The sequence below is a fragment of the Tribolium castaneum genome, chromosome 10 (assembly GCF_031307605.1).
Source record: "Tribolium castaneum strain GA2 chromosome 10, icTriCast1.1, whole genome shotgun sequence".
In the NCBI taxonomy this organism is placed as follows: domain Eukaryota; kingdom Metazoa; phylum Arthropoda; class Insecta; order Coleoptera; family Tenebrionidae; genus Tribolium; species Tribolium castaneum.
Window position 1 is genome coordinate 6,115,372 of NC_087403.1, and position 25,665 is coordinate 6,141,036.

Consider the following 25,665-nt stretch of genomic DNA (forward strand, 5'->3'; position numbering starts at 1 on the left):
GTTGGCACAGTTCCGGACAAATTGACGCTTTCCGATTGTTTTTAATAAATAAACCACATAAGGTTAATGCTGGAACATACTGCTTGAAAAACCGATATTTCAGAGCTAATACTTCGAGCTGCAGCAATAAATAAACTCCTGCATTGTACGAACATCGTCACATCAATTTTTAAAGTGACTCGTCCTCTCCAACTTTGCGAAATTCTCGCAACACGAAATGATTTAACTAACTGATTTTTAAAACAACCGACAGACGTTTCCGGATAAATTTTGCATTCAATTTTCTACTTAAAAGTTCACCTGTTTCAGAATAAAACACTGCCAAACAACAATAAATCATTCAGCTTGTAGACGAGTTTTTTCAAACCGATTCGATTTCCGTCGAAGTGCTCATTCAATATAACCTCTTTGACTAATCCCCCGATTAGAAAAGGTTTAATTCAAGTAATTTCAAACATTTCTGTCGCAGTATTAGATTTCACCCTACTGAAACATTTCTATTAGAATCTTGGGTTTACAAAACAGGGTCTAACAAAGAGAACAAGCCGGGTTTGCAGCAATAAATTTAAATTTCTAGCGACAGCAATTGATTTATCAACTAGAAAATGCGTAGGGCTTTAATTAAATTACCACTTTTCCGGACTAGCAAAAAATTAATGACGCCTTCGGAGCACATTTGAAGATTCCGAGTGCAACGAAAACATCGAGTTCAAAGCAACAAATTCGCCTCTCGCATGATTTCACCCTAAAAATGAGGCTGCCTTTAACCGAGACCCTTCTTTCATAGTTATTGACCGGAGAGTGTAAGTCATATGGTAGTAAACTTCTGAAATAAACTATAAAAAATATGGCTTTCCTCAAAGAATTTAAATATCAATACAATTAAATTTGGTGTAAGACGGGTTTGTGTAATAAGATTCTCGTATCGCTTGTTCGGCTTCTATTTTATTTCGGATAAAGCTTGAATTTGCTCATGTAAACGAAATGCGAACTGCAATTTCGTTCTTTCATATGTTATGATGAGACAGTAGAGCCTTCATTTATATCGTCAATATTGTTTTTACATCATGGTTCTTTGTCCTATTTACTTAACTTACGGAGTATGCGATTCATCGCTGTCCACTAAGCTCTCCCGGTGTGTGTTTTTCCAGGGAATTTTAAAATAATACGCTTGATTTACATTTACTTAATAACGTGCAAATTGTACTTTCTTGTCTCGCTGCATATCGCAAAGATAAAATTTTATTGTTATGTTTCCCTTAACTGTTAATGCATTTGTGAATATTTAAAACAGCTAGTTTAGCTGTGGCCCGAATTCGACAATTTCGGCGAATTCGATAAAGCTTTTTCAAATATTAAACCAGAGTTTTTGCTTCTTGTATATTGTGCAAGTTTGTACAAGTTGGAATCTTTTTTATTAAAGCTGAATTCAGTGTTAATCCTAGGATGAAGGAAAAGCGACAATTAGTAAGCCGATTAGAATAATTGCAGCTTTCGCAAAATTAGAAATATATTGTATGTCAAGAAAGAACGCTTATTAAAATACCAAAGACAGAGGCTTTGCTTTTATTAAGAAAGAAGACTGGAAAATGTAAAAAAATATGAGTCGACTGAACGAGCTAGCTAATAATTAGCTGCGTTTCGAAAAGCGAAGAGTGGCGTAAAGTTAAACAAAAACTATGCAAAGTCAATGCAAAACCGTTATTTTGTTTAAGTTATGAATTTAATTTGATTTTAACAAAGGGGAAATATCTGGAGAAGGCTTTAATTAAAACCCAAGTATTACTCTAAAGTCCGGCAATAAATTATGACACTGTTATGCGAATAGATTTCACAACTAATGAACTTAGTACCGAGCTCACAACCCTTGAACCCATAATTCTTTAAATGTTAACAGATTTCACGACTGACCATTATTATTAAATTATTACTTTGACTAACCTACACATAATCAAATTACACCGTGCTCTATAACCTTTTCACGTCTAAATTCCGCCCATCAATTCCCATATTTTAAGGCGATATTTATGCCAATAATAACAACCCCCAACGATTTTTTATTTCACCCTCGATGATTCCAAATCGCTACACTTTTACATCTATCAAATTAACATATTGCCTTGGAACACGCCGTTACTGCTTTATTTTAAGAACCTACACCTAAAACAGCCATAACCATCAAATTTTATCTAAAAACATATCAGAAAACTGGTTCCAACAAGATTAGAAAATTATTCCGCAACGAATTATAACTAAAAAGCTCATTCCTTGATTAACTCAAACACTATACGCGCGCTGCCATCGAGAAACAAATCAGTCAAAATGAAACAAAAGTCCAAGTAATTACACGTAAAAATATAAAAGGGTTTTCCGGGAGAAAAACTTTTGTCTTTATTACTTGGGCTGCTAATCTAAATAGGAAACTATTTGAAGCAGAACTGCTGAGCGATAGCAGGAACAGTAATTAGGTGCACTCAAAAAATACGATTGCGTCCACTTCAAACAGGGATTTTAATTAGGAGAAAAAAATCTGTATCTTCGTTTGAAACATTTTTTATCGCCAGCGCCGTTCAGTGAAAACTTTTCTAACCCCGGAATGTGCAATTTAAAAATGTCGGCTCCTAAGTGAAACGCTTTATTTACTTAACTTTTTCGGCTTGAAATAAATAGTGTTTTAAGTTTAAACAGTGGAACTGTTTTGCATACGAAAATTTGCTAATGTATCGCTTGAGCTGAATGGGAAATAATATCGGGATTTTTCAAGTTGTTATTACCTCGTTTGCGTAAAAAGTTTTCTAGTTAAATTTAATGGGCAAATTATTGCTCGAAACAACGCGTATTTTCGGTTAACCCAGCAAAGAAAGCCGTTTTGTATATTTTGAAATAAAATATATTTGGAGAAACAATATAACAGTGTCGTAAATTTATATAAATAATAAGGAAGTTCCCCAGCAAAGTTGGAGTAAGTATTTTTGAGCAGAATTCATGGCGCAGAAAATTAACTCAATAGACTCGAATAAATCGCACTTTTTGCCAGCTTGTAAAAATATTTCGTTTATGTATAAACGTTATCCGAAATTAAATATTTCCTTAAATAATTGCAAACACCCTCGCTTGGGTAAGCACGTTACGTAGTGATTTAATTTCAGCTACATTTATCTTGCAAATAATGAATTATGGGTTTGACAAATTTGCCATGTTCGTGATACATTAAAATTATTTGAAATACTGTTATTTTCATTAGTCATTCTCATCCAATTTGCCTTCCTGCCATCCACATTATATCGACGATGTCGAAATTCGAAGATACTTATTTTTAAGAATCGGCGTAATGACGCCAGCCAATCAAGTTGTGCAACTTTGTTTGTTTTGGCTTAATTACAACGACGTCAATTGAATAATGGATCTCGGATATAATCATTATTTGGGAAAGAATTCCATTTAGGCCAAGAGGCGAAAAAATTAATTTAATTTTTATTCTGCCTTAAGAATGTTTTTGTGATTTCTCACTCTTGATGAATATAATGGGAATTACGGGGTATGAACGATATTCAATTAATAATAATAGAATTTGGCCATAAATCAATATAGGGCTAGTATGCTCAAAGAATATTTTATCTTTAGCTTCATTCGCGAGAAGCGTGCGAGAGGCTTTTAATTTCAGTTTTGAGAAGTTTTACGTTCGACGTTACGTCACAAGAACTATTACCGAATTATTTATGTAAACATAAACATTATGTAATCTTGCGTACCTAACACACAATTTCAATTTAACTAGAAAATTATATTTTACCCCAAAGTGAATACAGTTCTCGCTGTGCTGCTGTTTCGCAAAATAATTTATATTTCATCCCAGGGGGCATATTAGTTCCTATTTAACTCGTCTTGTTGATAAAAAATTAAATGCCGCTATTACATACGATTATTAACAAGCTTCCTGTTAACAATCATTTTAAATTTAGTTTTAATCGAATCAGGTGTTTAGACGTATCCTTTTCGAAATTGCAAATTGAATTAAGTAAATTTGCTATGCTAAATACGTTGATTCAACATGCACTACGAGTAGATATGTATTTTCGAGTCATGTATCTATAAAATTAATTAATTTAACTTACAATTAACTGGTGATTTATTTGTTTAAAGTGTAAACAGCTGAATGTACATATACAGGATGAAATCCCAATTGTTTTACTTGTTTATAAACTTTAGCCAAAACAACAACCCACAATTTTTTGATTAAAAGGAAATTGAAAACTGGTCCACTCGCGACCGCGCTGAATTTTTCATCAATTAACTATAGCTCCGTTTTGTGCAAGTCCTTGTAAAAACTTTTATAAATAGCAATAAATCACAAATGGGTTGTAATCGATAGGTTATTAAACACGATCTCGCTTTTGCTTCAAAATTAATGGATTTTAACCTAAGCCAGAATTAACAAAATATAAATTCACAGAGATATATTGGTGCCATCCTGCCGGGACAACAGAATAATGTCGAAAAGTACAATAGCTTTGTTGAATCCGGATTATAATCTCATAAATAACAACAAAGGCAAAATGATAAAAATCGAACATTAAACAGAACTTTTATTTACTAAATATTTTAATAAATTAGAAATAAACTCATCAAGGCTCTCACAATTTACAAACGTAATTAAATTCGGGACACCACAAATCTCCGAATTATTTTATACATTTGAGTTAATAAGGTACCGTGCGCTCTAAAGGATTGTAATTCTTTAATACCTCTATTTACACTCCCATATTGCAACAACAAATGTTTTTAGGATCACTTCAGAGTAAAACCGGCAAAATATGTTGTTGTAAACAGAAAATATTTTATAGGTGAAGCCCTTCCAACACCCACATTTCTCAATAATTTATCCCCACAATTCTGATCAGAGTACATCATTTGTTGAAGTACGTGGTACGTGCTTTCAGAAAAGGTTTATAATCTTGGTATAATGTTGCTAGTTGAATGGTGGTTCAGTTCGGTGATCGTGACTATACAAATTGTATCTACAATATGTAACTTTAATGTAACGATTCCAGATATTACATTTCAGGGACCAAATAGCAAATATCTAACTGATATTGATTTTATTCGATTGTGTTTGGCACACGTCAAAAAACTGAGCGTTTTAAAGTTTATTGATTGTATTTTTCTGTTTTTTATTATCTTGCACATCGTTATGATCATATTCACCAGTGTGTATTGTGGCTTCTTATTTATATTCCACTGTCGTATCGTCTGCCTTCCTCAAAAAAAAGAACTAAAGGTGGAGAGACGATATAACGTCAGATGAATATCAATACAAAGAGATTGTCAAGTTAAATGAAATAAAAGTTTAATTGTTAAAAAATCTGTGAAAGTAGCTTCAAAAACTAATCCCAGAACAAAAGACGAGATCGGGTTCAATTAAGAGAGGAAAGAGATAAAGCAATCAATAGGTCGTGTTAGCAAACATGAAGAAACTTGTCCAAGTAATTTATGATAGGGTTCTCTGGACTTGTTTTTTTCAACATTCGCATTAGGTATTATTTTATTATCCGGGAAGTATTAACGAAAACACACATTTTTAATTACACGAAAATGGAGTAAGTGCTAACTTTTTATAAGCCTCTTAATTTTTTTCGCGAAACTTTGACTAAAAGAATATTACAGCTGAGATTGAACAAAGCCATTTTCTCCAAATTGATTACTCTCCGCTTTTAAGTTTTTTAGCATAAAAACAAGGCCTTAACAAGGTGATGCATCCAGCAGAAAATTTTAAATAATAATATAAACACGACGCCTTTCTACAATTACATCTTTATGCACAAAGAAAGCGTTTCTGCATGACCTTTTCTGATTACAAATTTAAATCTATTCTCAGACGGCTTGTTTGAGCAAGCAGGAAAAATTTCTCATTTATAAAGTACAGTCTAGTGTAATTACCGTTTTTAACATAGAGAACTTGTTTCTGATTCTCGTCACCCAATTAATAGCATCGGGAGTTGTCATTCCCGCGTAATGTGATCTGCAGCTTTCATAACATTTCTAATTAACAATTATAATTAACTCAATATGCGTAATACGTTCTCTGAAAAAATGTTTGCGTCTAGTGCGCGATGCGTCAAAACAACATGACATACAGTACTGCACTCACATTTTTCATTTCTCTAAAACAAAATAAAAAATGGCTCGTGTTTTAATCAGTGTGGCGTAAACACATCCCGATTTGTTGCTTAATTAGCTATTAAATATGCCATCAAATACATCAGCACTCCAACTTTTATTCTACAAGACAGCACAAGAGCTAATCCGTTCCTAGCAGGAAAATATATATAGCAGATTAATGTCTCGTAAAACTTGATAAAAGTAAAGGATTCATCAAAACTTTATTGTGATCTAATTTTACGAGGAACCTCGGTAGGTCTATCCTAACTTTTTCTATCAGTGAATTCCCCGTAACTACTGAATAAGCCCAAAAAACTAGCGACGCAGGATCAACTATTTGCATAAACAAACATAAGAAATGGGGAAACGGCAGCTTTCTCTTGAAAGGAGTGCACATATTTATGGCAGCAATTTTTCCGTGACTAAGGTAAACTCACTCAACATCAAACCCTTGCTTCACACAAAATGATCACCTTAAAATCTTGAATTGCTCTTTACGTGTAAAATATTGAAAACTCGGAATTTACAAGCATATTCAATAGAGCTGCAAACACGCTATTACCGGCGTGAATTTCCTCACAAGGAAAAATACGAATGAATATTCGTTAAAAATTCATAATGCAAACAAATTCACAATTTGCGTTATATCAACAAAGTTACTTAAGCTCGAGCGTGCATACATTGTAATAGGGTGACGTACCACTTTAAGATGTTGCCATTCCACGCGACTATCTAACACATGTAAATAAGCATACTTTAAATAAACGGAAAAGCAAGCAAGCATACTTAAGCAAGGGAAACAGAAGCTTTTGATACAAAGCCAAAGCTTTTAAACACCTTTATCTCAACTGAGTGATTATTTCGCTGAGAGACAAGCAGATGTAATATCCCAATCTAAATACAACGATTTTTACTAAATGAGTGAGCTCCCAGGATGTAATTAACTGTTTGTGGTGAATTCATTACAATTATGTTAGTGAAGAGTAATTAAATTACTAAGATATGTGCCTTAATAGCACCAATTAAATTACTGCAACTAAAACTAACACCATTTCAGTGCAAATTCGACGATCGGACAACAGCATTACATTTAAGTGAGATTAGGATTGTTATTATTGATTAATGCAGCTCGTAACACCACACCAAATAGTTGGCAATGAAAGTGAAACATTCTTTAAATTTCCAAAATAGTTGCAGTATTGACAAGAGAACATTCAGCGCAGTTTTCATATTTCAGCAACACAACATTCTGTCATCCAAATATGCGATGCGGAATTTCTATACGATATACACGGGTAGTTGTAGCTTTGACAATCACATTTGAATACATTTTCGGTCCTGATATGTAAAACTTTGAACTATTTTTTACTCCACGTGTAACTTGCTAATAGAAAACTTTTTCTAGGTTTGTAAATCTGATCCTAAGAAACATGTTATACAACACACAAAAGGTGGGCTTGTTGCAAAATAGATTCAGTTTCTGTACAGTTTGATGATTAATTAACTTAAGACGTGCTATAATTAAAGACTAATTTTAGCGTAACAAGCTCGTCGCTTGTGTTTAACATAAACCATTTTTAAGCTAATTTAATTAATAATCAACAAAACATATAACCTTACAATTTATTTTAGATCGAATTTCGCCAACTTCTACTGCTAAACCTTATTTACTCTCTAATATAGCTTATATTACAAACAAAAATTTATAAACCGCATCTAGGAAACTTTAAAATTAACATCGTAACTAAGCCGAGATACTACCTAATGGATAATGCAAGAAATCTACCGAACCGCCGGTTGAATAAAAAACCTAACCGAAACTCCAAATTGTCAAAACCGTCGGCTCCAAAATATCGGCGAACATAATTTCGAGAAACAAAGATATTGTAAATTTAATTAATTAATATAATAAAAATTCTAATCCCTCAATAGGTCTTTGTTCAGCTTCAAACAGAACTGACACATTAGCGGTTTAATTTATTATGGGATTACACAGGGTTCAAAAAAATTATAATTAAATTTGGCCAGTAAACATAACACTGCAGCTCTGTTATCCTGTTCTGTCACCATAAACATACCGCAACATAAAATTTCCGATGTCGTTAAAACTAAACAACATTAGAACTGGTGTTACCGAAAACAGGTCCATAGACGTAACTAATGTCCCTTGAGTGTTGACTGAACTTTTTAAAACAATATTTTCAGCATTAAAGTTTGCTTATGTTCGACATTAGAAAAAGCAGCTAGAATAACACTTGCGTAAATACGAAGTGTATAAATAACGGAATAAATTTCAGTGTGTTTGCTAGTACAAAACATACACTATTACTATTGTTATTTACTTTGTACTGTTTATCACATCCATTGATTTCCGAAAAGGTGGAATTACTTGTACAGGAAAAGCGACTGGGTTAGCAGGCAAGATGCCAACGTCTTATTATGGAAAACTGCATGCTAATATTTTACAACTTATTGCCTCCACTTTAATAACGCGACTTTCTAACAGTAAAAAACTTTGAATAGAAATAGTCTATAATCAGGAGTTTTCTTTTTTAGATGTAAAACGGCGATTATTTAGAGCACACTGCATGTGCATCGGTGTTTAAGGTCTATAAAATTTTGGAAAGAGAGATTAAAGAAGCCGTTAAATGTTAAATCGCTATTGAAACTTTAACAAGAATAGTAAGTTAATTATGAAATTTTTAGATAGGGGTGTAAAGAGAAACTAATTTGCCGACACGTTATTGATCGTGAGCTAATTTCGAAAAGAATGACATTAGTCCTGCCGCATCAGCAGAGATTGCTAGTTAGAATTAATCATGCATTTTCCTGCAAGTACCTTGCAAAATTCAGGGATTTAAGTTATTGCAAGCATAATTCTTTCAATGTTCCTTAAATTCTGTTCGCGTCAAAACAAAGTGGAAAATATAGAGACGATTCCAGTTCTCCGTTCAAATTTAACTGGGATTGTGCCAGTCAGCACCAACTTTAAATAGGACCATAAACGTTCACAGAGCATACGTATTACTGATATATATTTACATACTAAACTAAACTATCAACGCCATCCCAAATACTCCAAAATCCTTGTCTTATCGCTCTATTCTTCTCACTGCTTCTCCAAAAGTTTGTCTACTTCCACGCCAAAATAAATATCTTGCACCTAGTCCTATTAACAGTCACATTTTGTAATTACACGGTGGCGGGCTTAACGTTCACAACGGGGATAATTGTCAATTGACTATCAAGAAAGTAACTATAACGGCGATAGTGCGAATGGCTACGAAGGGAGGATTCCCAACATCAAACGGAAACTGAATCGATCAGATAAAACAATCTCTGGACACCAAGAAAGTTCGTGTCAAAGGTGCCCCAACCATATCTAGATTCAGCCGAGATATGATTTCTGTGCAATGATCAATGGCCCGACAAAATGCACAGTCACATCCTCTGAAAGAATGAAAATTGAAACTTCGTGCCCTTGACACGAGTTTGTTTCTTTTTATGATTATGTAACGACAGGTTTTGTCGTCTAAATCCTTTAAAGTTTCGACCTATCATTCGATACTCAATGCTTGCACACATTGTTGAATAAACTATAAATCTTTTGTAAATAGTAGACAACAGGATATCAAAGATATCGGAGCTTTTAACGTAGGAGATAAATCAAGTTTTTTTCTAACTTCTGTAGCTATAAGGAAACTATAAAGATGTCCTGTTTTTAGGTCGCATTTTTTGCAGCGACTTTGATGAGCTGAGTTTATTGTCGCCACTTATAACTCAATCATTATTCTTGCCGTGCACTTACCTAAATTCAATTAACTGGCCAAAGTTTCGAAGATGGAACAACTCTAATGTTCAACATGTTTATAATGAAGGTCAGAATAGAGAGAGATTAGAAGTTCCAAGCGTTAGTTAAACCTACAAATAACCAGTTAAAGATCACTAAATACGTGTTTCATTAAACTAATGTCGCACTGATTGCACATTTCGCGAAATTAAGTTTCGTCAAAGTTGACATCTCGAAAGAAGTTCATCGTAACGTCAGGAACGTTGCGAAACATTTAACTGAAAAAACAGGAGGGCTTTAAGAGGAACTCGACGAAACTGATTAATTGTAACACCCACCTCGTCTTTTAATGCCGTAATGGACAAACTTTTCACGAATTAACTTAGTACAAAAACCCCGATTTAATAAAAGCTTGGAGGAGATCCATGATTCAATCGTGTGTCTGTTTCAAACAAACATGTAACAATGAATTTCGCATTGCAGTTTTGCAAACTGAAGTAAACATTTTAACTGAATGAAGATGCATCACAGATCCCCCATATGTCAAGTAAACATTGTGCAGATTTGCAAGCCGCATGAACAAGCGTTTTCAGTAATTGCCACAAAACGTTCCCGAAAACATCACACGTAACAACTACATTGTTTCCAAATGAGAAATAAAGCATGTAACTGCTTTTATGGTGTAACGCGAATCTAATCTAATGTCTGTCACTTGAACGATAGCTCAATTTTAAATGTCTGGAAGGAATTTGATTTTATGAGCTGGAAGCCCAATAAACTTTTTTACAGTTAGTATCATTCCAGAAGACATAATGCCTGTTTATAGAACGAAAATAAAGCCTTGGCTCAAATATGTAATTTCCATTTAATTGCTTATACGAACTCTCCTGTCACGGACAGAAGTAAACATTTTTCTACGAATTTCTTTGTGTATCGTTATGACAAATCGTCAAGCTACGAGTTTGTCAAGAGGTGGTGGAGTTTCACTAGCCGTGAAAAATGAATTTATTTCTACAAATCTGGACCTTCCTGCCATTACTAGTCGACCAAACGGACGTGATGTTGACAACAATTTAACTACCTACAATACGAATAAAACCACATTTCTCACCCAAATAACTCCACAAACACAATTGTTCTCTATTCACACTGAACTCTCATAAATAACAAGCTAACATGGTCGAAAATTTGGGAAAAAAACATGTGTGTAAAATAAAATTGATTTCTTTCGAAAAAATCGAGCCCCACAAATTTGCCGCTTGTCGTGTGGTTAAATGTGGGTAAAAAATATCGTATTGCGGCAGTTTGTTTGAAGCCCTTATGTGGAGCCAAAACTAACTTTTTACGAGTCCGTGCCGTCATAAATAGTTGTTTCGTCCTGACGGGAACATACCATGACAAAACGTAGTCGGAAACCATGTAAGCATAAAATGATGCGACCAGAAACGGGGAAGCAACATGTTAATAAAAATTATGGCTTTAATGTTTGGGTGTAGCAAGCTGTAATCTATATTTGTTTGGAACTGATTAATAGTGGTAATGAAGAAAAAGAAAAATGTTTTATTATGAGAACAGTGCGGTGGCGTAATTTATGTTGGTGATTTAGTGCATCGTTGAATCAAACATTCTTAAATTTAGTAGTCATTTAAATTTATAATTGACTTGAAGCAAATAGGACTCCGCGTAATCCCTATAATAGGCTTCTGGAATTTATGCAATGCTCTTTTGAAAAACGATAATAAATCAAACAGATGCTTTTTTACCCTTCAGTAAATTGCTCAGTTGGAATTGAGCCACAAGATATCCAAGGCGAGCGGTTCGGGCTCAAAGTTTACATGAAAACTGACTATTTTATATTTTACATTTCATCGGTAAATAAAAAGGCGTTTCAGGTCAGTTAGTTTTCTGCCGCATTTATTCAAAATCAGGGTTTTATTTCAGCCCACATTCTGGTTTAGACAGAAAATCAATTGACGATCTTAATTATATCTTTCCTTGCTTGGACGGATCTCAGGAAATACTCGGAAAAACACTTCACCAGATTTTCCAAACAGGATATCTGTTTCCTCTTCAGCGTTTCTACCATCTTGAACAGCAATTATAGATATTAAACAGCTTGCCCCTGTTTTATTTTTCACTGTGGCCACCTTCAAGTTTAATGAAATTCATAAAATACACAAACCTTGATCTTGGTGACACTAATAAAACCCTCAGCCGCAATAAAAGCTGTTTTCAGCCGGGTTGGGTAATGCAAATTCAATCAATACCATGCTGTGCCCAATTCTCAATTAAATTAGATTTTTGTTTAAGTGGGACTTTTAAGCCAATTTATTCCGTCTTAGTCTAAAAGAAAAGAAACCTTTCCCTACACCCTGATTGTATTTTTTACTCAGACAAAATTTTAATTAAAATAATGTAGTTGTTGACTTCGTGAAACGATAGTGTTTGAAAACCTGCATGTTTTTCAAAAACTCAAGGGCCGTTAAAGATAATTAATTATACGAAATAAATAGAACGATTAGTCAGGAAGGGGAGCTTAGCCGATGCCAAGATTAATGTGATTTCCTTGATCCCTTACCACTGAGCAATCTCAACACTAATATTATAAGGAACACATCTTGTGAGAGATCACGCAGAAGCTCGTTAAAAGCATTAAGACATTTAAATATCATCTGTGACAGAATATGAGAAAAGTGCTCGTCAATCCCGCTGCCCACTAAAGCAGTCTAAAAGAGTTTATCTTAACGCCACGATAAAGTGTAATGAAACAAAAGCAGCTTAAAATGCCACAATGTAATTAACACGCATATTAGTTTTTATGGCCTTTAAAGCGCAAAATAATAAGAGTTTAGGGCAGCATTTTAGTCTAACTTTTGCTGATAGTAAATTGTTTTATGATACACTTAAACGCAGAATTTGAGTAAAAGCTTGGAAACTCATCTAATTCGCGTCGGAAAACTTGAGCGAACATGTTTATAAGGTGGAAAATTTGCGTTTCCCCAGAATGCATTTCAAAAACACATATCCGAAAGATCATTGAAAATTAGGGTACATGAGTTCCTCTCTATTCTAATGGGGCTGGTCATTGGAGAGCCCGAGCAAGGTAGATAAAGCTCTTAATTCCTCTAATGCGAAGAGCTTTAATCAAAATCCCTGTATGTAACGATTTATATTTAGGTGCTTCTTGTTCAAGTGAAACGTTTAATTGATTCGACAGAAAAACCGTTTCCGCTGTTATTTATCAGTTGTTTTGATTAAATCAAGTGAAAATATGTCTGAAACGTTTTTAATTGAATAACTTGTTTTCGTTTATCTCGCCAAAAGGGATCGAGTGCCTAATCCAAGGGAAATAAACTGTACAATTTGGATATAAACTTTATTAACTTCGAGAAAATTATTTCCATGGTGCGATGAATTCAATCTGGCGGAAATCATTGGTGTCCAAAGAACTAAGCTAAAAGAATCCCTATTTCTATCTCTTAAGACACTTTCCTTTATTGACGGAAAATTATTAAATTTCTCTCGTTTTGCAATCGTCCAGTTATTTCACTCTTGTCGGCCCTAAATACATTAAACCTTTCTCATAATTAATTACAAAGTGATGATGTGAATCGGTAATTAAATTTCGCTGAACAATCTTTCTTCTGAGACATAAATTGCAGGCAATATACAGGTACGTCCAGGCAATTAACCCAGCGCTCTACACATCGTTACTCAATTTTTTACACAATTTTATTAAAACCAGGCAAAGCGTTGACTTTTGTTCCCAGCATTTATTTTCATGCGGATAAACTTGAAAGAAATTCTGCGTTTAAACCAGAAGCAGATGTGGTCAACTCGAGCCACGATAAAATGTCGATGGTGGAACGCTCTTTACACGTTTTCCCCAGTCCAAGCTTTGCAATCGACAGAAACCGTCAACTTTTATTAGGAAAATTTGGAAGTTTTCACTTTATTTTTTCCCTCTTGCCAATATCAACACCCAAGCCATTGAATGCAAAATCGACAAAGGCCAGCTTTAAGTCTCCAATTACTAATCTAACGACGATAATTGCATTCATACCGTCAAACGAAATATTGTTATCAAAGTAAACTAACGGAAGGAGGTGACTTTTAGGTCAAACCGGATAACAAACACCAAATGTGGTTGGCTTAAATTAGGTTAAATCATCTCAACTTGGGTCAGTTTAGCTCATCTCAGTCGGGATAACGATGAAAGCTCTAATATCTCAAAATTTGTTGGCCGTCGTAATCATGCAAACCGCTGCATTTAAAGATACCGGAGGGTCCGAAAAACTTTAATTAAAATTTAATTAAAAATAATGTACACACGTCGCCCGAAAAATATGGCGTTTACGCACACGCACAAATGTGCATACGAGAGGATGTTCATAACTTTCTCCCAAAAAAGTCCGATCTAAACAACAAGCGCGTTTTTTGTTGCCGGGCGAAGCTCACAAGGTGAATACCAATTAAGCAACGAAATTATCTTCCAGCTAAATAAGTGTCGAATGACTCTTTTGTGTCCAACAAATTATTTTCTTTTATTTCTTGTTTGTGCGGGATATGTTTGCGCAATTTGAAGCTGCTATTACAATTAGGTGAAAACGCGCGAATCGATTTAAAGGGATTCGAAATTAAAACAGTTTACACGATACTACATCTTTATTGTTTGAAGGCATCTTCGATAACAAAGAGATCTTAATGGCATGTTACGCAGAGATAGAGCCGTAACTACCGTACAAGACAGTGGCTTTTCTAAAATCGCATACTCAGCTGTTCTGACTCTGAGAGTTTAGGCGTTTAGGGTTCCACAAGCTGTCGTTTACAGGCTTTCATTCTGTTACTTCGATATTTTATTGAGAGTACACTTTGATTTTCATAGAAAAGGGGTCGAAAATTGAAAGCTGTGTTATATGAGCTGAAAAGATCCCGACTTATTGTTTTACATATATCAAGTCACGTTTAGCGATTTTTACAAGCAAAAACTTTTGTATCGCCGATTCAGAATAATCGTCTGCCAATCTGTTCGTGTTACAGGAATATGAGCAACCCGTATAGTTTTTACAGCCTGATAAATGACTTTTACTTTCACGCCTTGTGGAGGAAGAATTTAGAAGAATTTTAAGCTTTTCCTTTGGTCATCAATTACTTTAAGAGTGCTATATTTTAATACACCCCTCTAAAGCGTTTTCTAAAATATTCCGTCGGAAAAATTCCTTTCCTACTGCCAGACAGATAATTAGTCCGGTACCTGGCTTCAAACAGATAAAACAAGCTGTAAGACAATTATTGCAACAATAAAAAAGCGAGGCGACTTAGTGTTTATTGTCTTATTTACTGCCGCGACTCCGGTAACAATAAAAAATACGGGCAATATGAGGAATATTGATTTGAATCAATGCGTAATCTGTTCACGATTAGTTAAATGTACCATTTGTTTTGATGTTATCGGTGGAGCAGTATTAAACACAATACGACAGGCCATCAACTGCCAACTTTGTATAGAGTAAACTACCACTAGACAGCGTTCAATCAGCTCATGGCGACCGATCTCCAACTTGCATTAAATACAAGAATGGGTTTCAACAAGACTAACGAAACCTAATAAGATCGAAACCGGTCTGCAACCGATTCCTTTCTTAAATTTACTTTATGTAAATTCAAATTGCCTCGGTTGGCGAGTCATCGATGCTAAATTAAACGGAAAACCCAATATTCGTGACCTTAAAAATTTATATCGATTTTATACAGAATCTCACACTTTTCTCCATGATAAATAAAAAAATCCCATTTAACTTTAAATAGTTTAACTATTCGCTCGTTTGAAAGTCAAGAATCTCTTTGTCTTGTGTGAAGTCAAACTGCTCTAAAGCTCATAACAGCATTTATTTTTTGTTGTGGAAACTTTTGATCTGACCATGACGGAATTTCTCTCCTATCTCTTAAACATACCTCGGCAGAGATTTAGTTTAAGAACTGTCTCGACTGTTCATGACTTGTTTCAAATACGGTTTTTGTTTTGTAGTCAATGTCCGCTTTGTACCGTTTCATATAACCCGTCTACCTTTAGAGCGAAATTTACTTGGAACGATTTAAAAGACTACAAAAGTTTTATGACTGTAAGGACTTTGGGAATACCTAGATGCATACATTTCGACTAAAGTTCGCTTATTTTATTTAACAACGTAATTATTTCCCTTCGCTTCAATTTGATAGCATTATGTGATTTGTTCTGTGGTGATATGTTGAACTGTTGACAAAAGAAATATCTGGAGTCTGGCCTGAAATTCACATTTTTAGCGCGTGTGCGTTTTTGTATCCGTGAATAAATCCGAGAGTTTTATCACGTATTTGCCCCAACTTTTTCACAAAGCTAAGAACACAATAACTTTGATTATTATGTCACATGTTACATTTTTATCAAAATAGTCACTCGCGCTTATGCGCCAAATTACTTTCGAATTATTTTAAACGAAAGAACATCATTAGAATTCCATTGTTGAACAGAAGTCTTGTAATAGAATAGTTCCCGAGACGATCTTCTAAAATAGTCATTCCTATGCAGGATTATCTTAGACACTCATGTCAGCTAATTTACAGATATTGGAATTGAGTTTCAAGTTTAAATCGTTCAATTTGTTCGTTTCTTCTTACAATATATTCGTATATTCGTAACTTCGCTAAGTAAATAAGTTCCATCAATAAAGTTACTCCCGAATCAACAGCTTAAAACATTATGCGATAATTCGAGGTTTATAACAAATCCGGTTTAAAACTTTTCTTAGATATAACAATAGAATTTAATTTATTTTAAATCCTAATCCTTAATTTAAAGTTTAATTTGCTGCCGCGTGCTGATAGCACACAGGTAGCAATAAACACCTAAAATCAAATCGTTCGATTTAATTCAGCCGTTATAATTAATCACAAGAATTAAATCAAAGTTTTGCAATTTGTTTCCGCGACGATAAGTCAGAATGCATGTATTTTATTACACCCCATATTTCCTTATTGTAACACTGCGCTGCTTCCATTATCATTTATCAATTGCCTCAAATAAGATGTCAGCTGTAGCATCACATAATATATATTCATGATATTTCATATCAATTGTTTTTCCTTCTCCTCTTTTTGATTCACCGAACAAATACATGTGCAGGATGTAACAAATTAGCTTTCCACCACTGGGAGTTCGGAAAATACAAAGGATAGGAAGTTGGTTAAAAGGGACAAAACCCACCACGCAAGGGACAATTGAAAAGTAATTTTCTTTTTCTGAAAAAAAACCCTTCAAATCTATGCAAAAACCTTTATAGGTCTTGCGTGTTCAGTTAAACCCGTCATCAGAATAAAACAACTTAACGTGCAATTCTAAAAGCTTTCTTTAAAATGCTCCTGTAAATAATAATCAAGCAAGATATTTTTTCCCGTTTCCTGAATTTATGCTGTTAAATTAACTGAGAGTAACAAAATTTCTTGAAATGCAAGTGTATTAAAGAAATATTCAAATAAAATTACGAATAACTTAGTCAAGTTACGCAGCACAGTAGTGCAATTTAATGTAAACTCTTTTACTTCTGTTTTCGAAATACTCCGTAATTTTCTCTCTTGATTTCGCGATAACACTTAAACAAAATTTATTAAGAACAATTGGTAATAATTATAGGGATCAAAATCGTCTTGAAGTTGATTAAATTTGTTACCGGGATATAAAATATTTCTCTCTTTTTATTTTCACCTGGAACTGTCCTATCTACAATAAATCTTTTTTATAGCGGTTCCAAAGCTTTTGTCTACCATATCTCTTGTCTTTATTTGTATATACTACTTCACAGCGCATTTGTTTCGTCTTTTCTTTATCTTTTGATTGCTGTAAATCTCATCGTTTATTTGCAAAAATTCTTGGATTTTTTTAAATTTTCATGAACAAATGTTGGGACGTAACAAAAGCTTCACACACACGCACGCACCACAAAAGATTTCCACCCAGCATCTTCCATTTATTCCAGAGCTTGAACGTAAAGTTTACAAACCGATTTACAGCATTTTTCATGCAACAAAACACCTACAATAAACACTCTCTACGTTGATTAATAAACATAAAACAATTATTAATTATTTACCGAAATGTTTCAAACGTATCAAATATGTTTTCATTAATATCTACATTAATAACTCGACTGTTTAATAAATATTTATTACTGCGAAATTATCCGTTTCAATTGTTATTGTTTTACTTGTCAGTGCAACAAATAAAAAATTCAGGATTTGAAATTGTGATACATTTGGGCGATGGTAAAATAAACAAGGTATTGATGCGCAACTATTTATTACTCGTTGGTAATTCTCTGCCTGTGTTGCTGCACAGGACATCAAAACCAAATTAACTAATTTATCTGTGTCAATTGATTGGTACACTCAAAAAATAATTTCTAATTACCGTAAACTAACAATTTTGAATAAACTGCATAAACTTAATCGAAAAAGTTTGAATCGACCGTTGTACCGTAATTAACTAATGTGGGGAGGTGGATACTGCTGTATAACATGAGATGCAGTCTGCTCATACATTATTCTCTGTGTATCAGCAGAACCATCCACCTTAAGAAAATCCTTTGAAAACCATCACCTTGTTTACAAACTGATATTGTTCAAACCCTTGGGAGAGATTTACTGGCCATGGCAATCATTTCATCGATTGAATTTTGCGTCCTTGAACATGATGATTTCTAGGCACTGGCAATTTAGTTGAGAAAAATTGATATTTTGTCCAAACACCGTTCGATTTTTATCTCGTCTTCCTGATTTATTGGCTTTTAAGAATCCACAACAGATGGCTATATTGATATGTTTTATAAAACAAGATTAATATTTCCTTTGATAATGGGAAAGGGTCGGCAAAATCGCCTCTACCCCAATAAATTTTTGGCCGAACTATTACGATAAAAAACCGGTTCTAATTCAACGAATTTGTTGAGGTTAGGCTCGAGGATCACATATTTCAAAACCGATATAAAAACCGAAACGGCGCTTCAGATGAATACTATTTAGCCCCAACTTTGGCAAAGATGCCATTTCCTTAATTTAAAACAAAAAGAGATTAAGTTCGAGTTCATTTCATTCAGACTTTGTATCAAAACTAATGAGTTGTGAAGTAAACATCAAAATTAATGAAAAGTAAATGGGATTATTGAAAGCTCCGCTAATTCTGCAAATCAATGAACGAAAGCCAGACTGAAACTAAACAAGATTAAGAATTTTCATTAAAAAACTCGTTATGAAAACAATTAACATGGTTCGCAACTAACTTTTGAAAAATGGTTGACCTAATTCCAACCTGTTGAGACTCTAATTAAACCAATCATGAAGGATTTAAAATAATTTCATTTAATGTAATTGAATAAATGTTAAGAGAGTTAGAAGGCTACTAATCAGCTACTGAGGATTGTTAGTTTTAATTAAATCGATTGAACGAATTTTGCAATTTTCTTGAGCGAGCAGTGGAAAGAAATCAAATTGAATAATATTGCGATTTGGTGTAGTTTCTGGAACACAAATAGAGAAAAGTGGTGTCACCGATTTTGCGAAGAAAAATTCGCCACTGGAAATTTAAATAGGTGAATTTTAGTACAAAAGCATGAATTCACAATAAATGAGATTAAACCACTCGAGTGAATAAGCTGACATCTAGACTATATTCGCTTCCTCTTTAAAGTTGCTTATAGAATTTCCTCGTAATATGGTAAGGGTCACGTTTCCTACACTTTCCAGTACCTACTTGATCACAAATCAATATTATTTAATAACACTCTGTTTCAATTATTTTGCTAAACAAGATTTCCGCGAAATGTGCGCGCCGTAGCTACAGACGTAACTCTCCGTTAAAAATCACCCAACTTATAAACATTCTCGCTAAGTTGGCTAATTATTTCCGACAAGAGATAACCTTCATCATAGACGAACAATGCATATACGCCTCTTCGCTAAGCCTTCAACACATGAACTCCGACTGTAATCATAAATAATGGGATATTCTCTCTATATACCACTGCCCCAACCAGGCGAAAAAGTGAGATATAATAACCATATCCCCAAATTATGTGATTGCTCCAGCTTATAGATAGATGCCCGCGGGCGAGAGAAAGTGATAGTGTTTTATGCGCAGCTTAAGCTCGCCCAATGTTAACCAACGTATAATATCGCCCTTTTAAACACCATTCAAATTTCATCGCTAGAACTAAAGTTTATGCTCGATCTGCGTTACGTACTGCATTTGGCGGCTTTTATGGATTCATGTGATACGAGGTGCATTACGGTTGGTTATGCTAAGAGCAGACCGCAAAGTACTTCACACATAAAAGCAACGGAATTGCTTAAACAGGATGGATCTGTCCAAAAGAGAATTCCAAATTCAAATCTCAACCCATGCGCTTTCAAAATTTTTGGCTTTAAAGTTATGGGCTTTTAAGAAAAATTTCGGGCACTAGTACTCTATATTGAATCCAATATTAGCCGTAATGTTAGTCGATATAAACGTCAGGCCCCACGCACGTTGAATATGGATTGGTCATTTCACACAAGGAAATCCGACAAGTGTTTCAACAAATTCCGGTAGTAACCTTGTTCAGGTAACATCTGAACGATGGAATACGCACATCACAACCGTCTAGGGAGCACTTCCAACTCCCCAGAAAACAAATATTTTATTATTTAGATGGAAATAAAAAAACGTTAATCTGGCCCTTGGTCCTTCCTAAAATAGATATTTTACCGGGTTTTTGGCAACAACTGATTTAATTTTCTATTTTTAAGTCCCTTAAAATTTCTACTTTCCACTCGAAATCGTTAAACAATATTCCGAAAGCCTGACAACGAAATAAATCGAGTGAGATAACCCTTTCAGTTATGTAGGTTTGGGGCAAAATCTGTTGCACAGTTCCACTGCACATAAACCGTGCAAAACAATCGTTTTGCTACAATCAATCATGTGTCCGAATACAACACAAATTTTGCTTAACGAAATTGTTAAAAACACTGACATGTTCAGCTATGCCTTTTTAAACTTAATAATGTTCCACAATTTTGACTCAACCCTTATTCGTTTATAGCTTCCGGAATCCTTGGAGTAGCAATTAAAAGAGTAAAACACAAGAGCTTTCGACATTTATCTGACACGTTCCCCTAATACTTGTTAACAACAGTTGTGTCCACATGTTAATCTTTTGAATATTAATATCATCACGTATTATCGAGTGAATTGTCTAGAACTGTCTTATTAACGCTCTTGGAAAAAATCCAGTGAAATAGAAGGATATAAATTCAGAGTGCGGACAGATCATGCATTTTATTCCACCGTCCCAATACTTCGGGTGTTTATCATTTCATAACCCAAAAAGGCTAAACTGTGAGATGAAATATTGCGCGTATTTGCCAAAATTTGCATCAGAAAATGAATGGCCAAATTGTTTTCTTGTTCCAAGATTTACTGTTTGTAAATCAGGAAAGAAAAAGCTCTGATAAAATTACCACATCGTTTAATATTGTTAAAGCCCGTCCAATGGGAAATCACGTTACTTGGTACATTTATTTGGTTTTAGTTTATTAATAGCATCAATAATTGAGTTTAAATGAACGTAGATAAAACACAATGGGGTACAACAGAGCCCTGTGTTACTCAATATATCAGCCATATAGACAGATATCTTTATTCCGAAAACGTACATATGTATATGTCATAATCGATCAGGAATGTAATTGCTGCAGTCATTCAAATGCAGTCACCTATAATATTCTATTCTCTGTTCACACAATGCTGGAGACAGCAATTTTCAATTACGATTTGAAAATACGAAAGCAATACGTGGAATTAATCAACTTTAGCGAAACGTATCAGAATTTTACGGTTTACGTTTAAGTGTACTTTTCGAGTTTTGTTAGTGAGCACTTGCGGTCTCGTATTTATTTAGAAGTTTATATCTTATTTTGAAGTCCTTCATCTAGTCCCGAAGTTTGGTAACCGCCAACCAAATCATCTTGCATACAGCTGTGTCTGTTCGTCATTCCTTACCCATTCAACTTCCGGTCTTATTGTGGAACATAAAAAGAAATAATGAAGTTCGCATTTTTGCGATCATTTCAAAGATGCGATGACAGATAATTGAACTTCGAATAAGATACGACGCTTCCTTTCAACAGGACGTTTTTTATGTAGTAAAATACATATTAACCTTTCAAAGCAATCAGCCATTGGAAAATACTTTTCAAATGACGGCAACTAGAAACTCGCCCAATTGCGCCGCTCTTCCAGAAAACAACCTCATTCGGACATCTAATCAAACTTGATTATTACTATTTGTCTCATAGACCTTGTACTAGTTTTTAAAATAGTCGGTCTATAATTCGCAAACTGGGCTTGAATAGCTCGCACAAATCTCGGTTTGCACTTATCGACGTGATAGCTCGCAACTGGAATGAATTACATTCGTGATAATATTGCAGACCCGGGCGGACATTACAAGGGCGATACTACAGCAGCGAACTTAACTGCAACGCCTTTGTCCGATAAATATGTTGCTTACTAAAAGCTGTCGGATTAAATTTAGCCCAGATTGCAATATTCTAATTGTCTCTGCGGTTACATTTGCTATGACCAGTTTCTAGTAGTAATAGTTTAATCGGCATAACCGTTAATTTAGATAAAAGCTGTCCGTCTGGTGTCAACGTCTGTTGGCGTAGCCTAATAAATGATTATTTTCCAAAAGGTATTTTTGTTGTGTTTGCATGAATAATTTCCATGTGCAACGCAGGATTCTCTTTAGGCACCATAAATAATGATGACGGAACAAAAACTTTGCAAGATCTTGGGATAAAGTGTCAAAGGACGTACAAACACCAGTGATTAATTAATAAATTTTCAAGACTAGGGAAATACTTCAATGCAAATATTTATAAGACGTTATCAAACAACAAAAAACTCAAAATCTATGAACTTACGAACTTTAGAAAGACATAATTAGATTGATTAAACTTAAAATTAATCATCCCTTAAAAGGCGACCAACATTTTGCACACTTGTTAAGTAGCAAAGAATTCGCCTTAAATCTCCGTCAAAAGTTTACGCGACGGTTGATCGACCTGTCAAATGCTTACTGTTCCCCGTTACTTGAATGTAAAGTGAACCCGAAATTAGTGAGACTCAAGTTTTCTCTCCTTACAAAAACACAGGCTTTTAAAATTAAATGCATACGAAACCATTTCAGTTCCACTGAAGCCTGGAACTGCTACAATTTGCACAACAAGTTATTATGGTCATGCTATGACAGCTGGCCGTTTCAAAAATTAGACTTCATACTTGATTTATTAAATAAGTGTGGTGCATAACCATGCAAAACTGCCAGTCTTCATCAGCATATATCAAAATTTAATTTGTCGACAAAAAGTGCATGAACAAGTGGCCCATCTGAGCCTCTCAACCAGTCGATCAGGAGCGCTTAAGCCGTAATGACGTTAGTAATCTTAAGATGTACTAATTAAGTATAATTTCAGAGCTCGGCAACTCAAGCCGTTCAGTCTAAAACAGTTCCGCTTCAAGTCGAATCAGTTTTTTGCCAAGACGTGTCTGTATGTCACATTTGAACAGAAATCTGATACAAATTGATGCCTTAACTAGAATCACCCTTGTGTTTATTACGATCTAGCGGTTATATTATCTTAGATCAAGGCTCCTTCTCTGTTGTTTGATACATTGGAAGGAGAGGGAAGTTATAAATGTTTGGCGAATGTAGCGTACTGACAAATTGCCTCACCACTTACAAGATTCGAGGTGTAGTTTATTTCTACAATTAACGCTTCCAAATGCAAATGAGAAGTGCAAGAGTGTGGCAGTTTTTGGCTCGAAGCAATAAACGAACGTTTGAGATTCTTTAAACTTCTTCCAGTTTGTCGAAAAGCCTCGTTGAGAAAACGGATTCATAAGATTGATCTCTTCTTAAGTGTCAGTGTGATTTTTCCAGATTATTCTTTTAGATCACGCATGTCATGATGGTTGTTAGAAGATTTATTACACTGCTTCAAATTTACGTTATCAGCACCACCTGTTCTCGACTCCTTACAGATTTTTTACACGGGGCTAATAGTTTTTAGGCGAACTTTGAAATTTCAATTTTAAAGCAATCACAATTAACTAGAACAAAGTTGCCCCCAGCGTGTTGGATTTATCGTGGACGTTAGTTACACTTTGCGAAATTAGGCTATTTTTAGGAATAGATATCGATTGTGCATTCAAAGTGGCCGAAAAGAAACTCAGATAAGTTTGGTCAACCCACAGTGTAATGACTCGAGTTTCTCCACTGGTGGCTATTCTCCACGAACACTAATATACGCACTTCGGAAATTGAGAGATTTTCAGAGGGTTTTTAGCAAAAACCTTTGATCGCTTGCTCTACTAAGTTAGCCAATTAGCGTAAAATGTTGGATCAAGTTCCCGCTTTATCGAGTTTGCAATATTAATCTGTTATTAATAAACTTTTATATTTCTGTTCCACTATAATTCGACCAGTGTTGTTAAACCAAAGAATATGCTAATTTCCAGAATAATCACACCACGAATTTAATTATGAAACCAAAGAAATCGCAAATATTAAATTTCCGACCGATAAAATGGGAATGTTATTAAACGGAACGATACAAATGCAAATTGGAGAAAGATTTAACAGCGCTGGATTTTTCCACCTTGACAGATAACCAGTAATTGGAAATTATTCAAAATATTTGACGGCTGATCTTATAACCGGAAGCAATAACTTCCACCTCGCGAAATTAAATATATGAACACTTTTTTATCTTCCTCTTCCATTTTCCATGCCGTGCAATCAGAATCATGTTAAAGTCCGAGATTAACTCGAACGCTGTTATTAATTAACAGTTAAAAGCGTAACATTGACATGTAAATCTCCATTTAGAAAATTTGATTTTTTGTTTTAATTAATTATTGCCGCTGACAATGATAGATTATTTGCGTTTTACGGTTTAAGTTAATCTCCAAACACAACACTCGTGGTTTTAGCGTTTTGCATTCACTAGTTGCATTTAGTTAAAATCAAGAAAACATTTTCATGTAGAGCAGTATCATCCAATTTGAGAGCTACATGTCCCGAAGGGCCGTACTCCCTTTATTGATTGCAACGGCATTTTTTATTACGGCAATAATTCTATTTTGTGTGGGACGACGAAATAATTTTTTAGTTTTTGTGGCCCGTAAAATATAAGTTTTACGCTCAATTAAACCAACTTTTTATTATTTGATACTAAATAAATTGTTCATTCCTCGCCAATTCAAGTATCTATAAGGATGCTCCTAACTTTTCCATATTTAACTCACTGCATAAACTTTTAATAAGGATTTTGGAGCACAAACTGAAACTGACGTTATTAATACATATTTCAACTTTCTACCCTCGTCCATAACAATTAACTTACTGCAAGCATTTTTCGTTTTAATTAACATAAATAGGGGTAAATAAGTAAACAACCAGATGAAATTTTTCTAGCTTTCTTGGCAATTTTTGCTTCGACTTATTAATTATGCAACGTAATGCAAGATTGTAAAATCGAGTGACCCAGAAAAACTTCATTAAAATTTCAACGTGAATACTCCTCACATGTTTTCAACTGCTTTTGCTTTATCAACATTTTAAAATGTGCGAAAAATTCCC

General features: G+C 34.4%; 1 protein-coding gene across 1 annotated transcript in view; it reads right to left on the reverse strand.

Moving 5' to 3' along the window:
• LOC661076 (uncharacterized protein) overlaps positions 1-25,665 on the reverse strand; it is an 86,858-nt gene that overhangs the window by 48,936 nt on the left and 12,257 nt on the right. The gene's annotated exons all lie outside the window — the stretch shown is intronic.